Source organism: Lepidochelys olivacea (assembly GCF_965140295.1).
Source record: "Lepidochelys olivacea isolate rLepOli2 genome assembly, chromosome: 10".
Classification (NCBI taxonomy): Eukaryota; Metazoa; Chordata; order Testudines; family Cheloniidae; genus Lepidochelys; species Lepidochelys olivacea.
This window is the reverse complement of record NC_140420.1, coordinates 69,478,885-69,495,497: the sequence shown is the minus strand read 5'-3', so window position 1 is coordinate 69,495,497 and position 16,613 is coordinate 69,478,885. Positions and strand designations below refer to the sequence as shown.

General features: G+C 39.6%; 1 protein-coding gene across 1 annotated transcript in view; it reads right to left on the bottom strand.

Moving 5' to 3' along the window:
• The window catches only part of LOC311527845 (uncharacterized protein), a 33,890-nt gene extending 18,255 nt beyond the window's left edge, over positions 1 to 15,635 (bottom strand). The window contains exon 1 of the mRNA XM_084642234.1: positions 15,534 to 15,635. The gene's annotated coding sequence lies outside the window, so the exon portion shown is untranslated. The remainder of the gene's footprint in view (positions 1 to 15,533) is intronic.
• Positions 15,636 to 16,613: the final 978 nt, after the last annotated feature.

The window sequence follows — 16,613 nt, the reverse complement described above, 5'->3', positions numbered from 1 at the left end:
AAAAGGGAAATGCATTGCATTTACTTGACGGCGCTGGCTGGGATGAAGGAACCTGATAAGTATTTGAGAATAAATGACCCCTCTGGCCTCTGACTCTGCAGGTGTGTAACACATCAGATTGCAAATATTCTCTCTTGCATGTTAAGAAAGATCTGGTGAAAGTCTGTATGAGCTAATGGTTTGAGTAGAGGGCTCAGTCAAGAAGGGTCCTGGGTTTGTGTAGACTTGCACTCTTCTTTTTTTCTTTTTTCTTTCAACACATGCATTCCTAATCTTTTTATGTCTGTTTCCCATCTGTTAAATCTGTACATTAAAGCCTTGTTGTACTAAATAATAGCAGTGTTCCTGGCCACACAACCTCCAAAAGGAAATCTCGGCCTAGTCAGGATACGCAACCACCATCTCTTCCCCCACAAAACCTTTCCAGCTCCACAGAGCAATGTCTGGAACTAATAAAAAAGGAGTGAGAGCCAAGCTTTTAAAAAAGGAAGCATGTAATGCCACAACTGCGGTAATTTACAGTAATGGCAATGATCTGTCTTACTGGGTCACTTTCTAAAGCACTATGTAAGAACTAGTTGGTATTTGCATGTACAAGCACCTGGCTGTGCAGTCACACTGTGTGCAAGATAGGCATGCAGATCTGCAGTCACAAATCCATAGTGTGAAATGAGCTTTGATGCCGTAGATTTGTATTGGATGATTATGCTGTGACGCGCTTATGTATAAGGACCAGAAAAATAACTTCAGATCAATCTCTGAAATCTTCCACTGTAACTGATTTAAAATGTGGCATGAATTTAAAAGTACTCTATGGGTACAACTCCTTGGAGCAACATAATTTTTCCATGTCAGTCCTTTAGTTAATGACAACATGAGCATGGGAGACAGTGGCCTTGGGGGTGAAAGAACAGGATTAGGAGGCAGAGGATCTGGATTCTATTCCCAGCTCTGTCACAAAATTGGTGTGACTTTGGACCAGTACTTTCATCTCTGTCTGCCTCCATTTTCCCAGCTGTAAAATGGGATGATGCTGTTAATCTAGTCACAGAGAGACTGTCTAGATTAATGTGTGATTTCTTCTTGGCCACTCCTCCCTCCCTCCCCCAAATTGATTAACTGTGTGTTAAAGAGCAAGATCACATTACTATGCCAAAAAGAATAGAAGCCAAATTCTCTCTCACACACACTCACACGCATTATATATATATAGTGATTATACTATAGCAATGGTTTTCAACCTGTGGTCTGTGGACTCTTGGAGGTCTGCAGGATATATCTAAGATTCCCAAAGGGAAGTTCAAAACCACTGTACCATAGCATTGCAAATGCTAATCTGGTGGCATTGCACTACCAGTCTAGGAACTGCTGCTGCCTTTCAGAGGACACTGACTCTGTCTTCTATCTAGTCAGATGATAGAGAGCAATGAAGAATTTCCTGTGAAAACTGCCCAAGCAACTAAAACATTGCTTTGTGCCATCAGAGCAAGGGCTAAGATCTGGCCCTAAGTCAATTCTCTGATTGCTTTCTGTGGGGACAGATTCAGCACCTTGCAGATTCCCCAGGCATTAAGGAATCTGTGGTTGACATTGAGCCACCATATTGACTTATGCACCACTCTCCCTTCCCGCCCCTGGCATGTGGGACATGGCTCGGGAGAAAGGAAGCATGGCTGGGACATCTTTCTCTATGATCCCTGGCTGCTAAAACAGCCCTTGGGGGGCTGTGGCTGGAGTGAAGACAAGCAGCCTCAAGCTGCTCTAATAGCTGCCAGCCCAGCCTCTGGCATTAGTGCTCAGTTGCGGGTGGGGTGGGCACAAAGATGGGTTAACACCACTTCTTTTTTTTTTTTCCCCCTCCACTCTGCACCAAGGGCGACAGAGTCTGGACTCTTGTCCACGCTTGCAAGTTGCTTCCTTGCTGCTGATGCACTCTGTGAATGTGTACAGATATTCTGTCGTCTCCTATGAGGATTATGCTGTAAGCACCTGGAGTCTATATCAAATGTGCAGTTAGAGCTACTGTTTCAGACTGCGGAAAGGAGCTCTGATTCCAGACCTGTGCTTCAGACTGTCTGGTTTTTTCTTTGCTACTTCAGCAGACTATTGAAAGTGTGGTGCTTGATTCAAAAAATTAATTGTGCAATTACATTCTGTCTTCAAATAGATTAGTAGCTTGTCAATATACTGTTGGGAATCAAGCTGTCAGAACTCTGATCATGTCCAGTTTGTAAAAGGGTTTGTTTTGGCACAGCATCTAACAGTTCTGTACAGAGCATAGATAATATCTGATTGATATGCCATGAGCCAAGATGATGCACTTTCATGTACATAGTGCACAAGGAGCAAAGAGCTCTTCATCTGAATGAGCCGATTGACATGTCTTGTGTACAAAAAGCACTTTACTTTGGGGGGGAGGAAACCCCCACTGATTGTCTAGAAGGTCTAGCCCAAACTGAGTTTCTCTTTTTAATTGCCTTATTAGTCTGGTTTCCCTTGTGTTAGGATCATAGAATTAGAATAAAAAATTCAGATTGGAAAAAAGTGTAAATTTTTAACAGCAAAAGTAACTAACCATTGGAACAACTTTCCAAAGATTGGGAGTTAAAAGTTGACAGTGGCAGATTTTCTATCAAGATTGGATCTTTTTTCTAAGATTTGCTCTAGGTCAAACAGGAATGAATTCAGGGAAGTCCTATGGCCTGTGTTATACAGGAGGTCAGGCCAGATGACTGCAGTAATCTCCTCTGGCCTTAGAATCTGTGAATATAAAACCAATGGACTGAGTGACAAAGAAGTTCCTCAAATTTATCCAATCAATAGCTATCCCAGCTAGACTCCTGTATTTCACTATTACATTTGTATTACAGTTGCAAAACAGGATTGGGTAATTTTACAAAATGGTTCTTTTTTTTGAAGTCTGCTAAAATGTCTTTTGTCTTAGTTTTAATTAATTTGATGCACTAATACAGGGCCTCCAGAACCAAATGATCTACCTAAAGGAAAACCCAGAAGTCCTTGAGTAACCAACCGTACCAATTTAAAAGGCGGAAATTCAAAAAAGGGGGGTTTCAGGTTGTAGCCCAGTCCCTACAGGGTAAGATGTACAGTTTTGTGCATTTAAATCTGGAGGTCTTACATTTCCCTTTCCCTGCCCCCTTGTCATTGATAAAACTTCATAAACCCTTTCAAAAAATCTCTAAATTACACAATATAGTGCTGGGTCAAGCCCTAGCTTGATACCGTTTCTATGTCACTCTCACTCTATATTTCATGATTATCAGCTTTGGTCTTCCGTTGCATTATAACATTCTTTATGTGAATTTCTAAAATGTGGTGTCTTATTCAAAAAATAAGAACTAGGGTAATATTGAACATTAATTGATCAGATACGTGAATTACTAGGGTCTTCTCCCTATCCCCATCAATATAATTGTTTGATTATTAGTTGTAACTGTTTGAGGATGGAATACTTTCAAAGTATGTTTGGACACTATACATGGTAAAGAAACTCTGATCAGTTTCTTTCTGTAAATCCCTTCCCACACATTTTTTTTAAAAGATTAATTTTTTTAAAAAGAAAACAGATATGACAGGCTATAAGAAACCAGAAATAAAACTTGGTCATCTCTTACCTGAAACTTTCCAACTCCTCCTGAGTATTACATGCTTATATTTGCATTACATTTCCCACTGACATCCAATGAACCCCAATCCTATATTTTCCTACCAACAAATTGATCTTTAATAACACATTAAGTTAGCCTAGCTTGAATGAGAGCAGCCACACTGAGGCATAACACTCCAGCTACACAGAGCAGTCTTAGCCGCTGATGAGTTGTGCTGACTTGAGCTGTAGCCTATATCAGTGGTTCTCAATCAGGGGTCTGGGTTTCAGGGGGTCCACCAAACATGGCTGGTGTTAGACTTGTAGGGCCCAGGGCAGAAAGCCAAAGCACTGCTGTGCAGAACTGCAGCCAGGGGCCCACCACCCAGGGCTGAAGCCAAAGCCTGAGCAACTTAGCTTGGTGGTCATCCCGTGATGTGGGGCCCTGGGCCATTGCCCTGCTTGCTACCCCTTTACGCTGGCCCTGGCTTTTATATGCAGAAAAACCCATGTCATAGCTTAGCCGTGGAGTGTTGATAGCATGTAGGGAGGGCCTCAGAAAGAAAAAGTTTGGTAACCCCTGGCCTATATCACCTGAGGGACCAGCCAATTTGAATTAAAAACACCAATACACTTCAGTTAAAGGTTTTGGTATATGAATGAGATTTGAGGTAGAGCAATACTCACGTTAACTCTGCAGTACAGACAGGCCTTTAAAATATTCAAGCAAAATGAGGTGACTTACTCTTGTTCATGAATAGATAAGTCACTTTTAGGGTCATGTGGAAACAAATCAGGCACAGACATGGGTACAGAGTTTAAGCTCTTTTTAATAGCAGAGCCCGCGGGAGCTTGCCGCACACAGCATGTGAACCAGACTGACCTCCAGCAATGTTATCATATGGTGCCTTTTAGAGGATACATCATTACAGGTCAGATTTTCAGTTCTGGCCTTCATTTTTCTTCATACAACTCTTTGTACATGCAAAGTTCACTATGCAGATGTTCTACAGTTGCAAAACTCATTTATGTACCCAGATCAGGTCGTGAGGTAACCATCTGTCTGAACTGTGCATGCAAATGAGGGTTGTGCTTGCATAAAACAGGTGCATTTATAGGCTGAGTTACACATGCAGAAATGGGAGCACAAAAATGGAAGCCAGCTTGATATTGCCACAAAACTTAGCCATAAATATATACTTATACAAGTCTTTCTATAAATCGATGCTGTGACCATTGCTGAAGAAAACCCAAGTGCAGCTAGTCTGTCAAATTGCTCAGTAACATAAGTCAGTTTGTTGATACATACTAATTGCTATCTTGCCAGGGTTAATAATCCCTGTGGTGAGAATACAGAGTAGGTGGGTGATCGCTATAGCCATTAATGCATAAATGATAAGGTGCATAACTCATCTCAACAGTCATGAGTCTTTTTAATGGTAACTTCCTTAATGGGAAAGAGGGGAGTACTGAGAAGCTGGAAAAATAACTAAATGAGCTAGAAGGGCTGGCTTCAGAGGAAAGTAATGGGCTTGATTTGCAGCAAGGGAGATTCAGGTTAGATATTAACAATTTTTCTAACAATAAGGATAGTTAAGCCTTAGAATAGGCTTCCGGGAGAAGTTGTGAAATCACCATCACTGGAAGCTTTTAAGAACAAGTTTGTCAAACACCTGTCATGGATGGTCTAGGTTTATTACTTGGTCCTGCCTCGGCTCAGGGGGCTGGACTTGACTTCTTGAGGTCCCTTTCAGCCCTACATTTCTATGAAAGTTTCAAGGGTCATAGTCTCCATTGTGACCATAGCAACTGCATGTCCAATTAGATGCGCAATAAAACTAATTTTCACTTTCAGCTTGGCTAGTTGGATGTCTGGTTTGAAACTTTCCTACCTGAGCATTGAATATTTCCATTTTGTTTTTATTGAACGTAAAGTAGACTTCTTTAACTAAAGAAACATTAGTTATTTCAGGTGTGACAGTGTTGGGCAACAGCAGTTATACCAACAGTGTCACACCTGAAATAACTAACGTTATACCAGCATTCGGATGACTGGATCATCAAGTAATCTCCCCAGAAAAGGAGAGAAAGCTGTGCCCAGTTGATATATTGGGTTGAGGAGAGCCCAAAAGGCTAATTGGTCCAGAAAGTAGAAAAGGCACAGGAAGGAAGTGCTCAGGAGGCAAGGAGAGACTGGCAGGCTTTTGGAAGTCAAAGCCAGGAAAGACCTCCCAGGGAGAAAGATACCATCTGTCTCTCCTCTTCCTTGGCTGATTGAGCGAAGGAGTGTGAGCTAAGGAGTGTATGTATATACAGAGCTGTACAAGTTTGTAAGAACACTAAATAAATTGCATGGGAAGAACACTAAATAAATTGCATGTGATGTTTGACCAGAAGAAGGTTTTGGAGCAGTTTGTCCCGCTCCTGTCTCTTTCCTAGCCACAATGCCATCACAAGGTGACAATTGTGGCTTGGCTTTCAGGATTATTTTTGTATGTTTTTGTATGTTACAAAACAATAGCTAATTGTTGGAGATTTACATGATCTTAAAAATATATATATAAATGTATAAACTGGAATCTGAGACCTCAAGTTTCAGATGCAGCCAGTATGAGAACAAACTCTAGAAAATGATGTATGTAAATAGAACTGCTGACAAGTTTAACTAGAACGTCTGTCTCAAATGTTAATATGGGAACATACAAGCTGTGAGGTTTAAGCTTTGATTTATGGTCAGAGGTCAAACTTTTATTTTAACCAAACAAAGGTGAATGGACACACACACAGAGTCCTTTCAAATTAGGCTAATAAGCAGAGTGTGATTCATATATTGTACTTCTGTGTTCTGTACCAGTTTCAGGAAATCAGTACAGTTTAGGGGGAATGTCATATTGTTTAGTGTTTATGTTCAATTGTGAAAATTGAAGTTCAAGTTCATAATGAATAACAGCAGCTTTGTGAATGCTACTATATAAATGGTGTCCCTATTTCTGAGAAGCAGAATTTTCTGGAGTTTGTCTATTGTGTGATCGATCAGTTGCTCTTTTGTAACACTGATCAACCTTTAATGTCAGGAGACTTTTTTCCAGCTGCTGCTAAACCATTTTGAGGAATCCTTGATCCCTAAAGCAAGGTCAGTTGCTCCATGGGAAATGTACATATAATCCTTGTTGTATTATTTCATTAATTGAGATCAGCACAGGCTTGGATATCCTCCAATTGTCATGTGGTTCCGTGGGCCATTATTGGAATGCCACAATAAAATAGAAAATGCCAACGGCCTCATTCAGAAATGATGTAAATGGTGGCCTAAATTACTGTAGACATTGATAAGTCAGTGTCAATATGTGTAACTTGTACATTGAGTGCAGGAAGCATTGTAGCAATAATAGGGAGAACGTAAGGTAATGTTAGGTAAGCTGAGGGGATCTACTAGTTTCTTGGTTTTTGCTCATCTTACTACACCTCCTTCTGCCCTTCTTACCAACATGCAGCTATGCTGTCAATTAAGTGACCTCTGAATTTGGCCCCAGGTGTCAAAACATGCATATGATAAATTACACCGCCAAAGAAGGAAAAAATGCCAGTCCCTATGCAAATAAGCAAACGTGACTTTAACTATACGGTTTTAATTTCCTTGAATATCCCATTGTTACCAACTTACAATCTTGCCTACAGTGCCAATGTAATTTGCTTCTCTGTAATTAATTGTGAGCAGCATTGGGCATTCACGCTTTGCTGGTGCTTGTTTAAGCTACAAATAGATGTCCACTTATAAATAAGAGTATCTGTAAACTTGAGGCAATATTTCCTTGGTGCAAGCTGGAAATCTGCTGGGGAAAATTCGGCTGCAAATATCAAAAATATTAGCAAAGTAATAGTTCACTTCCCCATCCTGAGGCCATGTTCTGAGGTATGATGGCTAGCATTACTCGTTTTAATTTGCATAACCTAATAGCAGGCATAGTTGCTTCCTTTTCAACCCCTCCAAAGCTACCCACATTAATTTTCCGTACGCTATGTTGTTTGAAGTCTCATTAGCTTTGTTGGGCAGTAGTGGGGAATGCGGAAATCAGTCACAAAGCAGTGAAAAAAATCACGGTTCAATAAATTGTCTACAACTAGAGAGAGAGTATTGTGCAGTAACTTAGAGCAAAGGCAATGCTGTGAGTTACTCATCTACCCATGTGACTTCTGAGTATGGGGAACCTTTCAAAGAATTCTTTAAGCTAGGTTGGCTATGGGAAATAGGAGATTTAAGATTACTTCTTCATAAGCCTTGCCAGATCTTTCAATCTTCAATTTTAGCAAGGTGTTGACACCACAAAAACCTCCCCTTTAGCTGCCAAATCTGCTTGTTTAAATTGCTTTGCTACTGCCAGAATATGAATGGATTCTGCAGCAGCTTCCTGGAGAGTGAGTTTCCGAATGGCCAAGGTTTCAAAGTGTACTAGGAGGCCCCAGCTTCATTGGAAGGTGTATTACAAAACTGGGCTTAGTATCTCATTCAGCACGCAAAGTGGACAATAGAGCCTTGTTAGAGTGATTTAGGGCAAAGGTAAGTATTTCCATCTATTGTACAGAGTAAATAAAGATTCACATAATGCATGTGTGGATGTGAAGGAAAGCTTTTTACCAGAATAAGCTCTATAGTCAGACTCTCAGTGCAGGAAGATCTCATGCATAGATTTTTTGGGGTCGGGGGAGGAAAGGGGGAAGCTTTTCCTCTATTTGGCTGTTGATTTTTAACCTGTAACCAACATGCATTTGAAGTAAAAAGCAGCCCAATACTGCCCTCTGATATAACCATGTGACCCTATTGACACCAATGGAGTATTGGGGATGTTATAAGGGAAGAATTTGGCCTATGTTTTTATATTATAAACCTTAATTCTGAGCCCAGAGCACTGGAGTGACATAACAATGTATAAGGTCAGGTAGCTCCTCTTTCTATCTACAGATAGATAAAGTTGTTAAAAGTGGTAAATAGAGCAACCATACTTTGGCTCATACACCTGTGACAGATCCAGATATTTCAAACACAGAAATTCTGTAGTCTTGGAATCCACTCTTCCATTAAAGCCATGTTTTTTGTAAATCTGATAGGAAACTATTAACCTCAAAGAGGTATAAGGTACCTTATATCTTACAACTCAAAATTGTAAAAATTTTGAAAGTCACTTTGAATGACAAGTCAAAACAGGATGTTTCAACATTGTCTGAACTTTTTTTCCTTCCAAAACAAACTTTCAGTGACCAGTCCTGTCATTGCAAAGGCTGCATTTTTTTAATAGACAGCTGCTCACTTCATTCTAACCAGCTCTTCTGCTGTCTTCAGTTGAGCCAGATTTCACCCAGGAGCTTGGGGGGGGGGCGGGGTTTTTTTTTTTTTCTTTTACTTTTTCCCCCCTACAATGAATGTTCCCTTTGCACAGCTGAGAAGATATGTGAGAAAAAGTGGCTGGAACTTAGAACAGCTTGGGGGTTGCTGAAAGTCGCCCTAGCTGCAGGCAGGCAAGCCACCTGCCAAGGATTTAGAAGAGCTTTGTGTATCTTACTCTGTCGGCTTGCATGCCTGATAGCCCCCTGCTATTTTGTGGATGAGGGAATGGATGGTGTAGAGCCAGTAACACTAGCTTTGCATAACTTGACAGTTTCTTTGGATCAGGGGGAATCCTCAGCTGTCTCTGTAGATTAGCTTTTTCTCTGTACAGCCAAAGGAAATGCTGAGATTGAGCCTGTGTGTTACACACACACACACATTATTTTTATATATATATCTATCTAACACGGACCCATGCAACCCAGGTGGTTTAATCCTGGCTCATTTCTAGTTGAAGGATTAACTGCAGGAAAGATTAGGACGAAAAAACTGCAAGATGTTATCATTCTAGCTCTTGTTTTTTGTGGATGGATTTTCATGGTGGTCATGTTCCCTGTAGACTTTATACAGAACACCACCTCACAGCCATTTTTCAACACACTCGGGGAGAATAGAGCAAGACTACCCAAGCCCCTGAAACATTGGAGGCCAGAAAGGTAACAAATGGTATTGAGGTATCAGCCTTTCCTCTGACTACTTTGTGGTCTGCCATGGAGACTTGGGATGAAGTGGTGCACAAATGTCACTCTTCTCCTGACCTGCCTGCTGTAATAGTCAGCTGCTTTCTTCATGAGAGACAAACACATCCAGCTGGAATCCATTAAGGTGACATGTAGCTTTTCCTTTTATAAAGTAGTAATTACCTTTTGGCAATTCCTGACTGAAAAACATTTTTGTTTATTTTAAACAGATGCAGCTTTATTTCCTTTCTGATTTAAAAATGCCTCTTTACTTTTAGGAGACACTATGTGCTTACCCCCTGAAACTTTAAACACTGAGATTTTGCTAATAAAAGAAAGATGCCCTTGCTGGCTGATTTCAGTGGCCTTCAATGTGAGAGAGCTAAGGCTGTCTAGAGGACAGTTCATTCGAAGTCCCTAACTGTGCAGCAATGGTACACGAAATGTCCACAGACAGGACATTTAAAGTCATATGTTGTTAGATCAATTTAAAAATTAAGAACTTTAACAGAATGTCCAAAGGCTTGTACTATGCCTTTTCTTTAGTAGGCTTAAACTGAATCATTGATAGTCCTAATAATACTGGAAATTTAGGATGCCACATAACATCTTAGCCCACTATGACCTGTATTCTGCAAATGTTACATTGCCTTGCAAATAGGGCCACTCTTGTCAACAGAGATACTTGTGAATAAGGACTACTCATGACTGTAAGGGTTTGCAAGATCAGATTCTATATCACGTCTGGCTTCCCAACCGGATCAAGCCACAATCAGCATAATTTCTGTAGATGAAAATGGCTCCTAGTTGCTTAAAAAAAAAAAAAGTTCTCAATATACTTTTAATGGAACTCTAAGATCTGATCCAAAGTCAATGGGAATCTCTCCATTGCCATCAGTGGACTTTGGATCAAGCCCTGTGGTCACACAGTGCTGAGAATAAACTCCTTTATAGCAGCAATTAGTAAGAAACTTCTTAACTGCAGGACTGTGCTTATTAATCTGTTGCTGTTCTCCAGACATTTTTTTCTTTAAAAAACTTGCTACACAAATTTCAGCATTGAGAACATGATTTGAAGGCAGGTGCTCTTTGCAAATGAGAATCTGCTTCTTCCCAAAATATATAGACACTGTCATACCCAGTGACAGTCATTAATCTAGTGTAGTTGTAGCTGTGTCAGTCCCAGGGTATTAGAGAGATGAACAGGTGAGGTAATCTTCATTTTATTTAATATCACGAACAGAAGTTGGTCCAATAAAAGAATTACCTCGCCCTGCTTGTCTCTCTCATCGTTGATGCTGTAATATCTATGATATGATAGAGGGCAAGTGGCCTGAGTAGATCACATAATGCAGAGGTAAGCTGAACAGCTGGTGATAATGATGTCTGGTCAACACACTGAAGGAAAAAACTAAGTGGTTGGGGAAAGGAGAAGAGGAAAGAGATCTTTTAAAAAGTAGCAAAAGAATCCTGTAACAAAATAGATTTTAGATAAGGACCAAATACTACCACTATCTGTTCTTTGTTGAGCAGGTCATTACAACTTCTGATAAGGTGAACTCAATAGCCGACTTCAGTCCTGATCCTGAAATAGGATTAGCTGATGGCTCGAGAAGCAGAGAGGAAAATTCTATAGTTTCTTATCACAGGAGATTCTTGCATTGCTAAAAGACTTGAAGGCAAAGCTGCAAAAGGGAGACTCTTTAAACTTCTGTAAATGTGAATTGTTTAATACAGGGATCATCTCACTCTACATTTCTAGGTTTCATAATTTTATTACGAGTCTTGGGATTGATGGTGGCTTTTTTTAAAGCCCCAGCTTCTGGAGTCATGTTTTTGGGTGGTGATTTAAAAAAAAATTAAAGTAATTTTCTAGACTTCCGGCTTGTGGAGAAAAGCTTGAAAACAAATCCTATGGATTCAAAAACCAGAAGGCAAATAAAAAATGAAAATGTATTTTTTAAAATCATGTGATTAAGACTATCTGATTTGAGTTTGAATGCTAGGGGTTTGTAATTCTGTAACTTTTTCACTACATGAGATCAGCTCCCTTCCCAACCCACCAATTATTAACCTGTTTGATTCCACACTATCCTTGTGGCAATTGTCACTTGGCAAACGTGTACAAATTAGTTGAAAAGGACTGGAGTCAAACTGCTTTTCTTTTTCCACTATGCCTCTGATCTAGTGGTTTCGTTTCCTCTGCCCTGGTTGCCCCAGAGTATGTCATTGGGGAAGATCCTGACTCTGGTCCTGCTAGTATCATTTGGCTCACTTCCAGTTGCAGTGATGTATATACATTACATTATAGCTATGTTAATGCTTGCATTAGGAAGGAGGAGTAAATTTGTTTTAAAAAAAAAAACTGCACAAATCAGCTCAGTCAGAGCACTTCCTAAACGTTGCTATCTTACCCTTTTAACCTCCTCAGATATAGTGCACTGTTCTTCGTGCACTGTTCTTCCTGCACTGTAGGTCTGGGGACTCTTTGTGTGTGTGAAATCCAGTGTTTCAGCTATCTAAAAATATTGCCCATCAGTGCAGGGGAGAGGAACGCATCTGTTGTGAACAGTAGCTAATATGGAGTATCAAACAATTACCTTTGATATTTAATTACATTTCTTCCTAAATGATGCTTGAAGCACTGGCTCCAGTATTTGAAAATGTTTTGCGAAATACACTGGAGGGGTCTGATTTGAAATCACCCCTGGATCACAGCAGGCTAGAATAATGAAAGTTCCAAGTCATTTTCTTTCATAAATGAGAATAATTTTACACATTTAAGAGTATCGAGACAGTTAAACTATCCAGAAGCTTTGAATAACAGAATGGGGGGGGAGGGGGAAGAAATCTGTTTGTCACCTTTTTTTATTTTGTTGGAAAATGTGTGCTATGTTTTAGGGCATATTACTGTCAAATATTCTTCATCCTTGCAGGAATGAAGAATGACAGCTCTACTAAAAATGCTATTAAAAACTGTTAGAATATAGTCAAGTATGTCCCTTGACAATATGCTGACTATTATATATTTTTATTGCATTTTCTGTGCCATTGGCTTCAGGTGCAAATGGGACATGTCTCCTTTAAATTGCACTTTGAAATTATTGAGCATATAGATCCAACTGCTGTATGCTCTTTGGTGTGTTCTTTTTGTAGCAGAGGTTTTGGTTCAGATATTTGGTTCACCAACCACAGGATGGTGCTGTCACATTTCATGTTGTATGTGAGCATCTATTTCAGTGTATCTGCAAATGAAACAAGTGGTAAAGGGATATAGCTACAGGAAAATATCCTTCAAAAAGTTACTGTGACTTGATTACCTTAAATGATGTTGATTAGTGATTTAAATGATGCTTATCAATTACTACAACTAACTATTATGAAAGTTAAACCTGGGAAACATTCCTTTGTATCTTTCTCCAATGTAAAAGTTGTAAATGGGATAAAGTTAATTCAGCCTATGAGTCAGGGCTTTTGCTAAGTTTGCCCTTAAAGTTGTGCTTAAAGGATGCAAAGCAGAAATTAAAGCACTTACACTCAATATTCTTATTCTACACGGCAGATTAATTGGATTTCACATTTAACATGTCAATTAATTTATTTCCACTTTGAACAATCACCACTGAAAAACTCTTCTAAATTCACAGTTCACGACACTTAAAGACCCTCAGCAGTTTTCACGCTTCCATGTAATTGTTACTTGAATCCAATGTCCTCCTGTGACTGTCACTACAAATATAGTATCTTCCCAATATCAGCTCTTATTTGCATTTTCTCGTCTTCCCACTCCCAAATTTTGTTTCTAGGGAAAACATTTGGAAAACTGTCTCACTTTCAGCAAAGTTCACCACAAAATGAGTCTGGTGATAGTGTCAAGGCTGGGTGTGCTTAAATGCATTCTCACTATAGATGAAATAACTACTGTTCATACAGGATAGTTAACCGATACTAAGATTTTATAAGGCACATTCAAGGCCTTTAGCTATTTAACCCTCTAATGTTCCAGGTTCATTGCTGGGCAACTATGCAGAGATTATGGACTCATTTTCTATAACAGGATCTCAAAGTAACAAAGGCCCTGATCCAAAACACATTAGTTGAAAGACTCTGGTGGGCTTTGACTCAGGGCCTTAGACAAGAGGGGCTGGAAGCACTATCAAGTTCTGTAAACAGAAGGGGGCAGGGAAGTGGAGAAGTAGCTTTAGATGCAGTCCCTTCTAATTGCAGATTTGTCCCTCTTGACAGTTCTTGTACTATTACTGAGGAATAACTTTAACTTATTAATTAGTCATCTTAATGACTTTAGCCTGACTGTACCATATGTCACAGGCCACCTAGACTGGAAGGAGAAAATTCTCTAGATTGCCTTCTCAGAGGGAGCAGATCTAAAAACCAGCTGTACGCCTACTTAAGTGTGTGTGTGGGGGAGAGAACAGTAAGATTTATGTACATTACATCTGAGAAGAAAAGCCTGATACCCCTCAATTGTAATTTCAATGTATTTCTTAATTTCTTCATTTTTGCTTAAGGCTAAAACATCTATGCTTAAAACAATATCCATGCACAAAATATTTCAACAAAAATTTTACTTCAGTCACGTCATTGGAACACTATAATTCCCAGTAAACAGTGGTTTACACTGAAATTTTTACAGAACTAACATGATGAAGTAAATGAACCAGATACCTTTCTCTTTTACATTCTGAGGAACTTCATTTTCCAGTAGTTCAGACAATAACTCTTAGACCAAAGTTAAGTGTTTAAATTTAGTGGCTTTTTTAACAAGACCTCACAGCTGCTTAACGTTAACGTTTGACTCAATGGTTTGGAGAATCCCTAACTAGAATTAATTGATAACATTTTAACTCTTTAAAATGATGCCTTTTATATTTGTTAAACTTTTTTTCACAACCCAAAATGGCAGTGGTGACCGCAATAGCCAGATTCGAATATATCTACAGCCAGAACCCCACAAAATACAGAATAAATGCAACTCAGAATTAGCCCTAAATTAACAAATTTTAAGATGTGCAGTTGAATCTGCCTCTAAAGATTAACTGAGTTTCTAGTGAAGGCCTATGATTATAACCCAAACTCCTCCTCTTCTAATACTTGCAAAATGAGAAACAAATTCTGTCTCATTATAAACTAAACTTCAAATCATGTTATCACTCAGCTACATGTTATAAATTACACAGTCTCTTACTGCAGAATGTGGGATCAGAAGAACATCTGAATTTATAAAAACAAAGATACAGTATGACTCAGTACTGCTTGCAAGTATTTACCAACAAATATCAGCTGCTACTTAGACCAATTATCTTAAGTATTTTATCACAAACTAGACCTCTCCACTCAAATCAAAATTATTGTGTCCATTCACATTGATAGTTGCAACAAACAACTTAACACTTGCCAGTCAAAGTCCCTCTAAATCTAAACATTAAAGTGAGAGCATGGAAAATAACCTGCATCCCAGCATATAAATTACAATGTATAATGTAATATAGAGGTGTGCACTATCATGTTAAGTGACATCCCTCCATTAATCACTGTCAAAATGACTATAGAAAAGCATGACAAAGCTAACAGTACTAGTTCAGCCCAGAACCATACAGCAAACGCTCCTCCTCTGCAATATACACACACACACCATGTAAGATGTATGCATATCAGTTAAATTTGGTCGTCTCGGTTTGTGAATTAAGAGAACTATGAGACATTCACAGAACTCTGACGCTGCTCCTGGACTGTAGACTCTCTCTCTCTCGCTCTCTCTCAAAAAAAAAAAAGCTGCGGATCTTCAATTCCTAACTAATCGGAGGAAACCGGCCGTGCCTGCTGCAATATCAGAGTCACTTACTGCATTGCTTTTTCAGCTGAGTGGCAGTGGCTGTTCTTCTCAGCCACTCATGGTTTTGTCACCTGGACGGTTTCTCTCTTCTGCACAATTCAGCTCCAAAGTATCTGCATGTTGAGGGTAATGGCATTTGTTCTGTACTGGGGCTTTCTGGCTGCAGTGGCTGCTTGCCCTATCTATAGCCTCTGGTGTGTGCTAAGTAAGCAATCCACTGGGTCTTCGTAACGAAAGAATGAAGAGGCGCAGCTTTCTAGACCAGCTAAGAGGGTTTTGTAGCAATACCCACTGCATCCATACAATTTTAAAGGCAAAAGGGGCTGTGGCAGCCTTCATGCTGTCTTGTTGTCTGTTACAGAGCAATTTGGATGCATCCTGTGTCACAATAGAAGGCATAAAGGAACATAACACAATGTTTCAGAGAGATTTGGGGTTTACATTTAAAATGCATTAGCCCAGATTTGTAGGATTTTGAGTGAGCATTAAGTTATTTCATTCCAACCTTTTTAATACTGGGAAGTACAAGCCCAGGGGGTTCCTAGATTTGACACTTTATAATATCTACATGGGAATGGTATATTTGAGGGGGAGGGGGGAAGCGAGAATTTAAAACTTCTGGGATTAACATTGCAAATTAAACTTTCAGACACCATTTTACTTGCTTGTACAGTGCCTAGAGCAGTTGGATCTGATCTTTCAGTGGGGTTGGGATGTTCTACAATAATAGAAATAATGAACAACAATAATAAGCTGGAGAAGAGAACAGGTACTAGCATCAAAAAACTTGTCCTTAAGGCAGTCTTGACTTCCTTCCAGTGAGACACATGTGGCTATGAAATGTTTGGGACGCATCATGAGGGCAGTGCAACTGTTCATCTCCCTAGCTAACTTCAGCAAAAATTGTGGACTCTGTAGCGTTTTTCCTTGCATTGTTCTGCCAGTAACTTCAACTCCGGCCTTCGAGGGAACCTCTTAGGGATAAAGAACCCATTTCATCTCTGCTCTGCTCATTAGCAGGGCCTCTTGTGACCTGCTAGAGCTAATTGTCCGTAACTGCTTGTGGTAAATTTGTGTCGTCAAATAAAT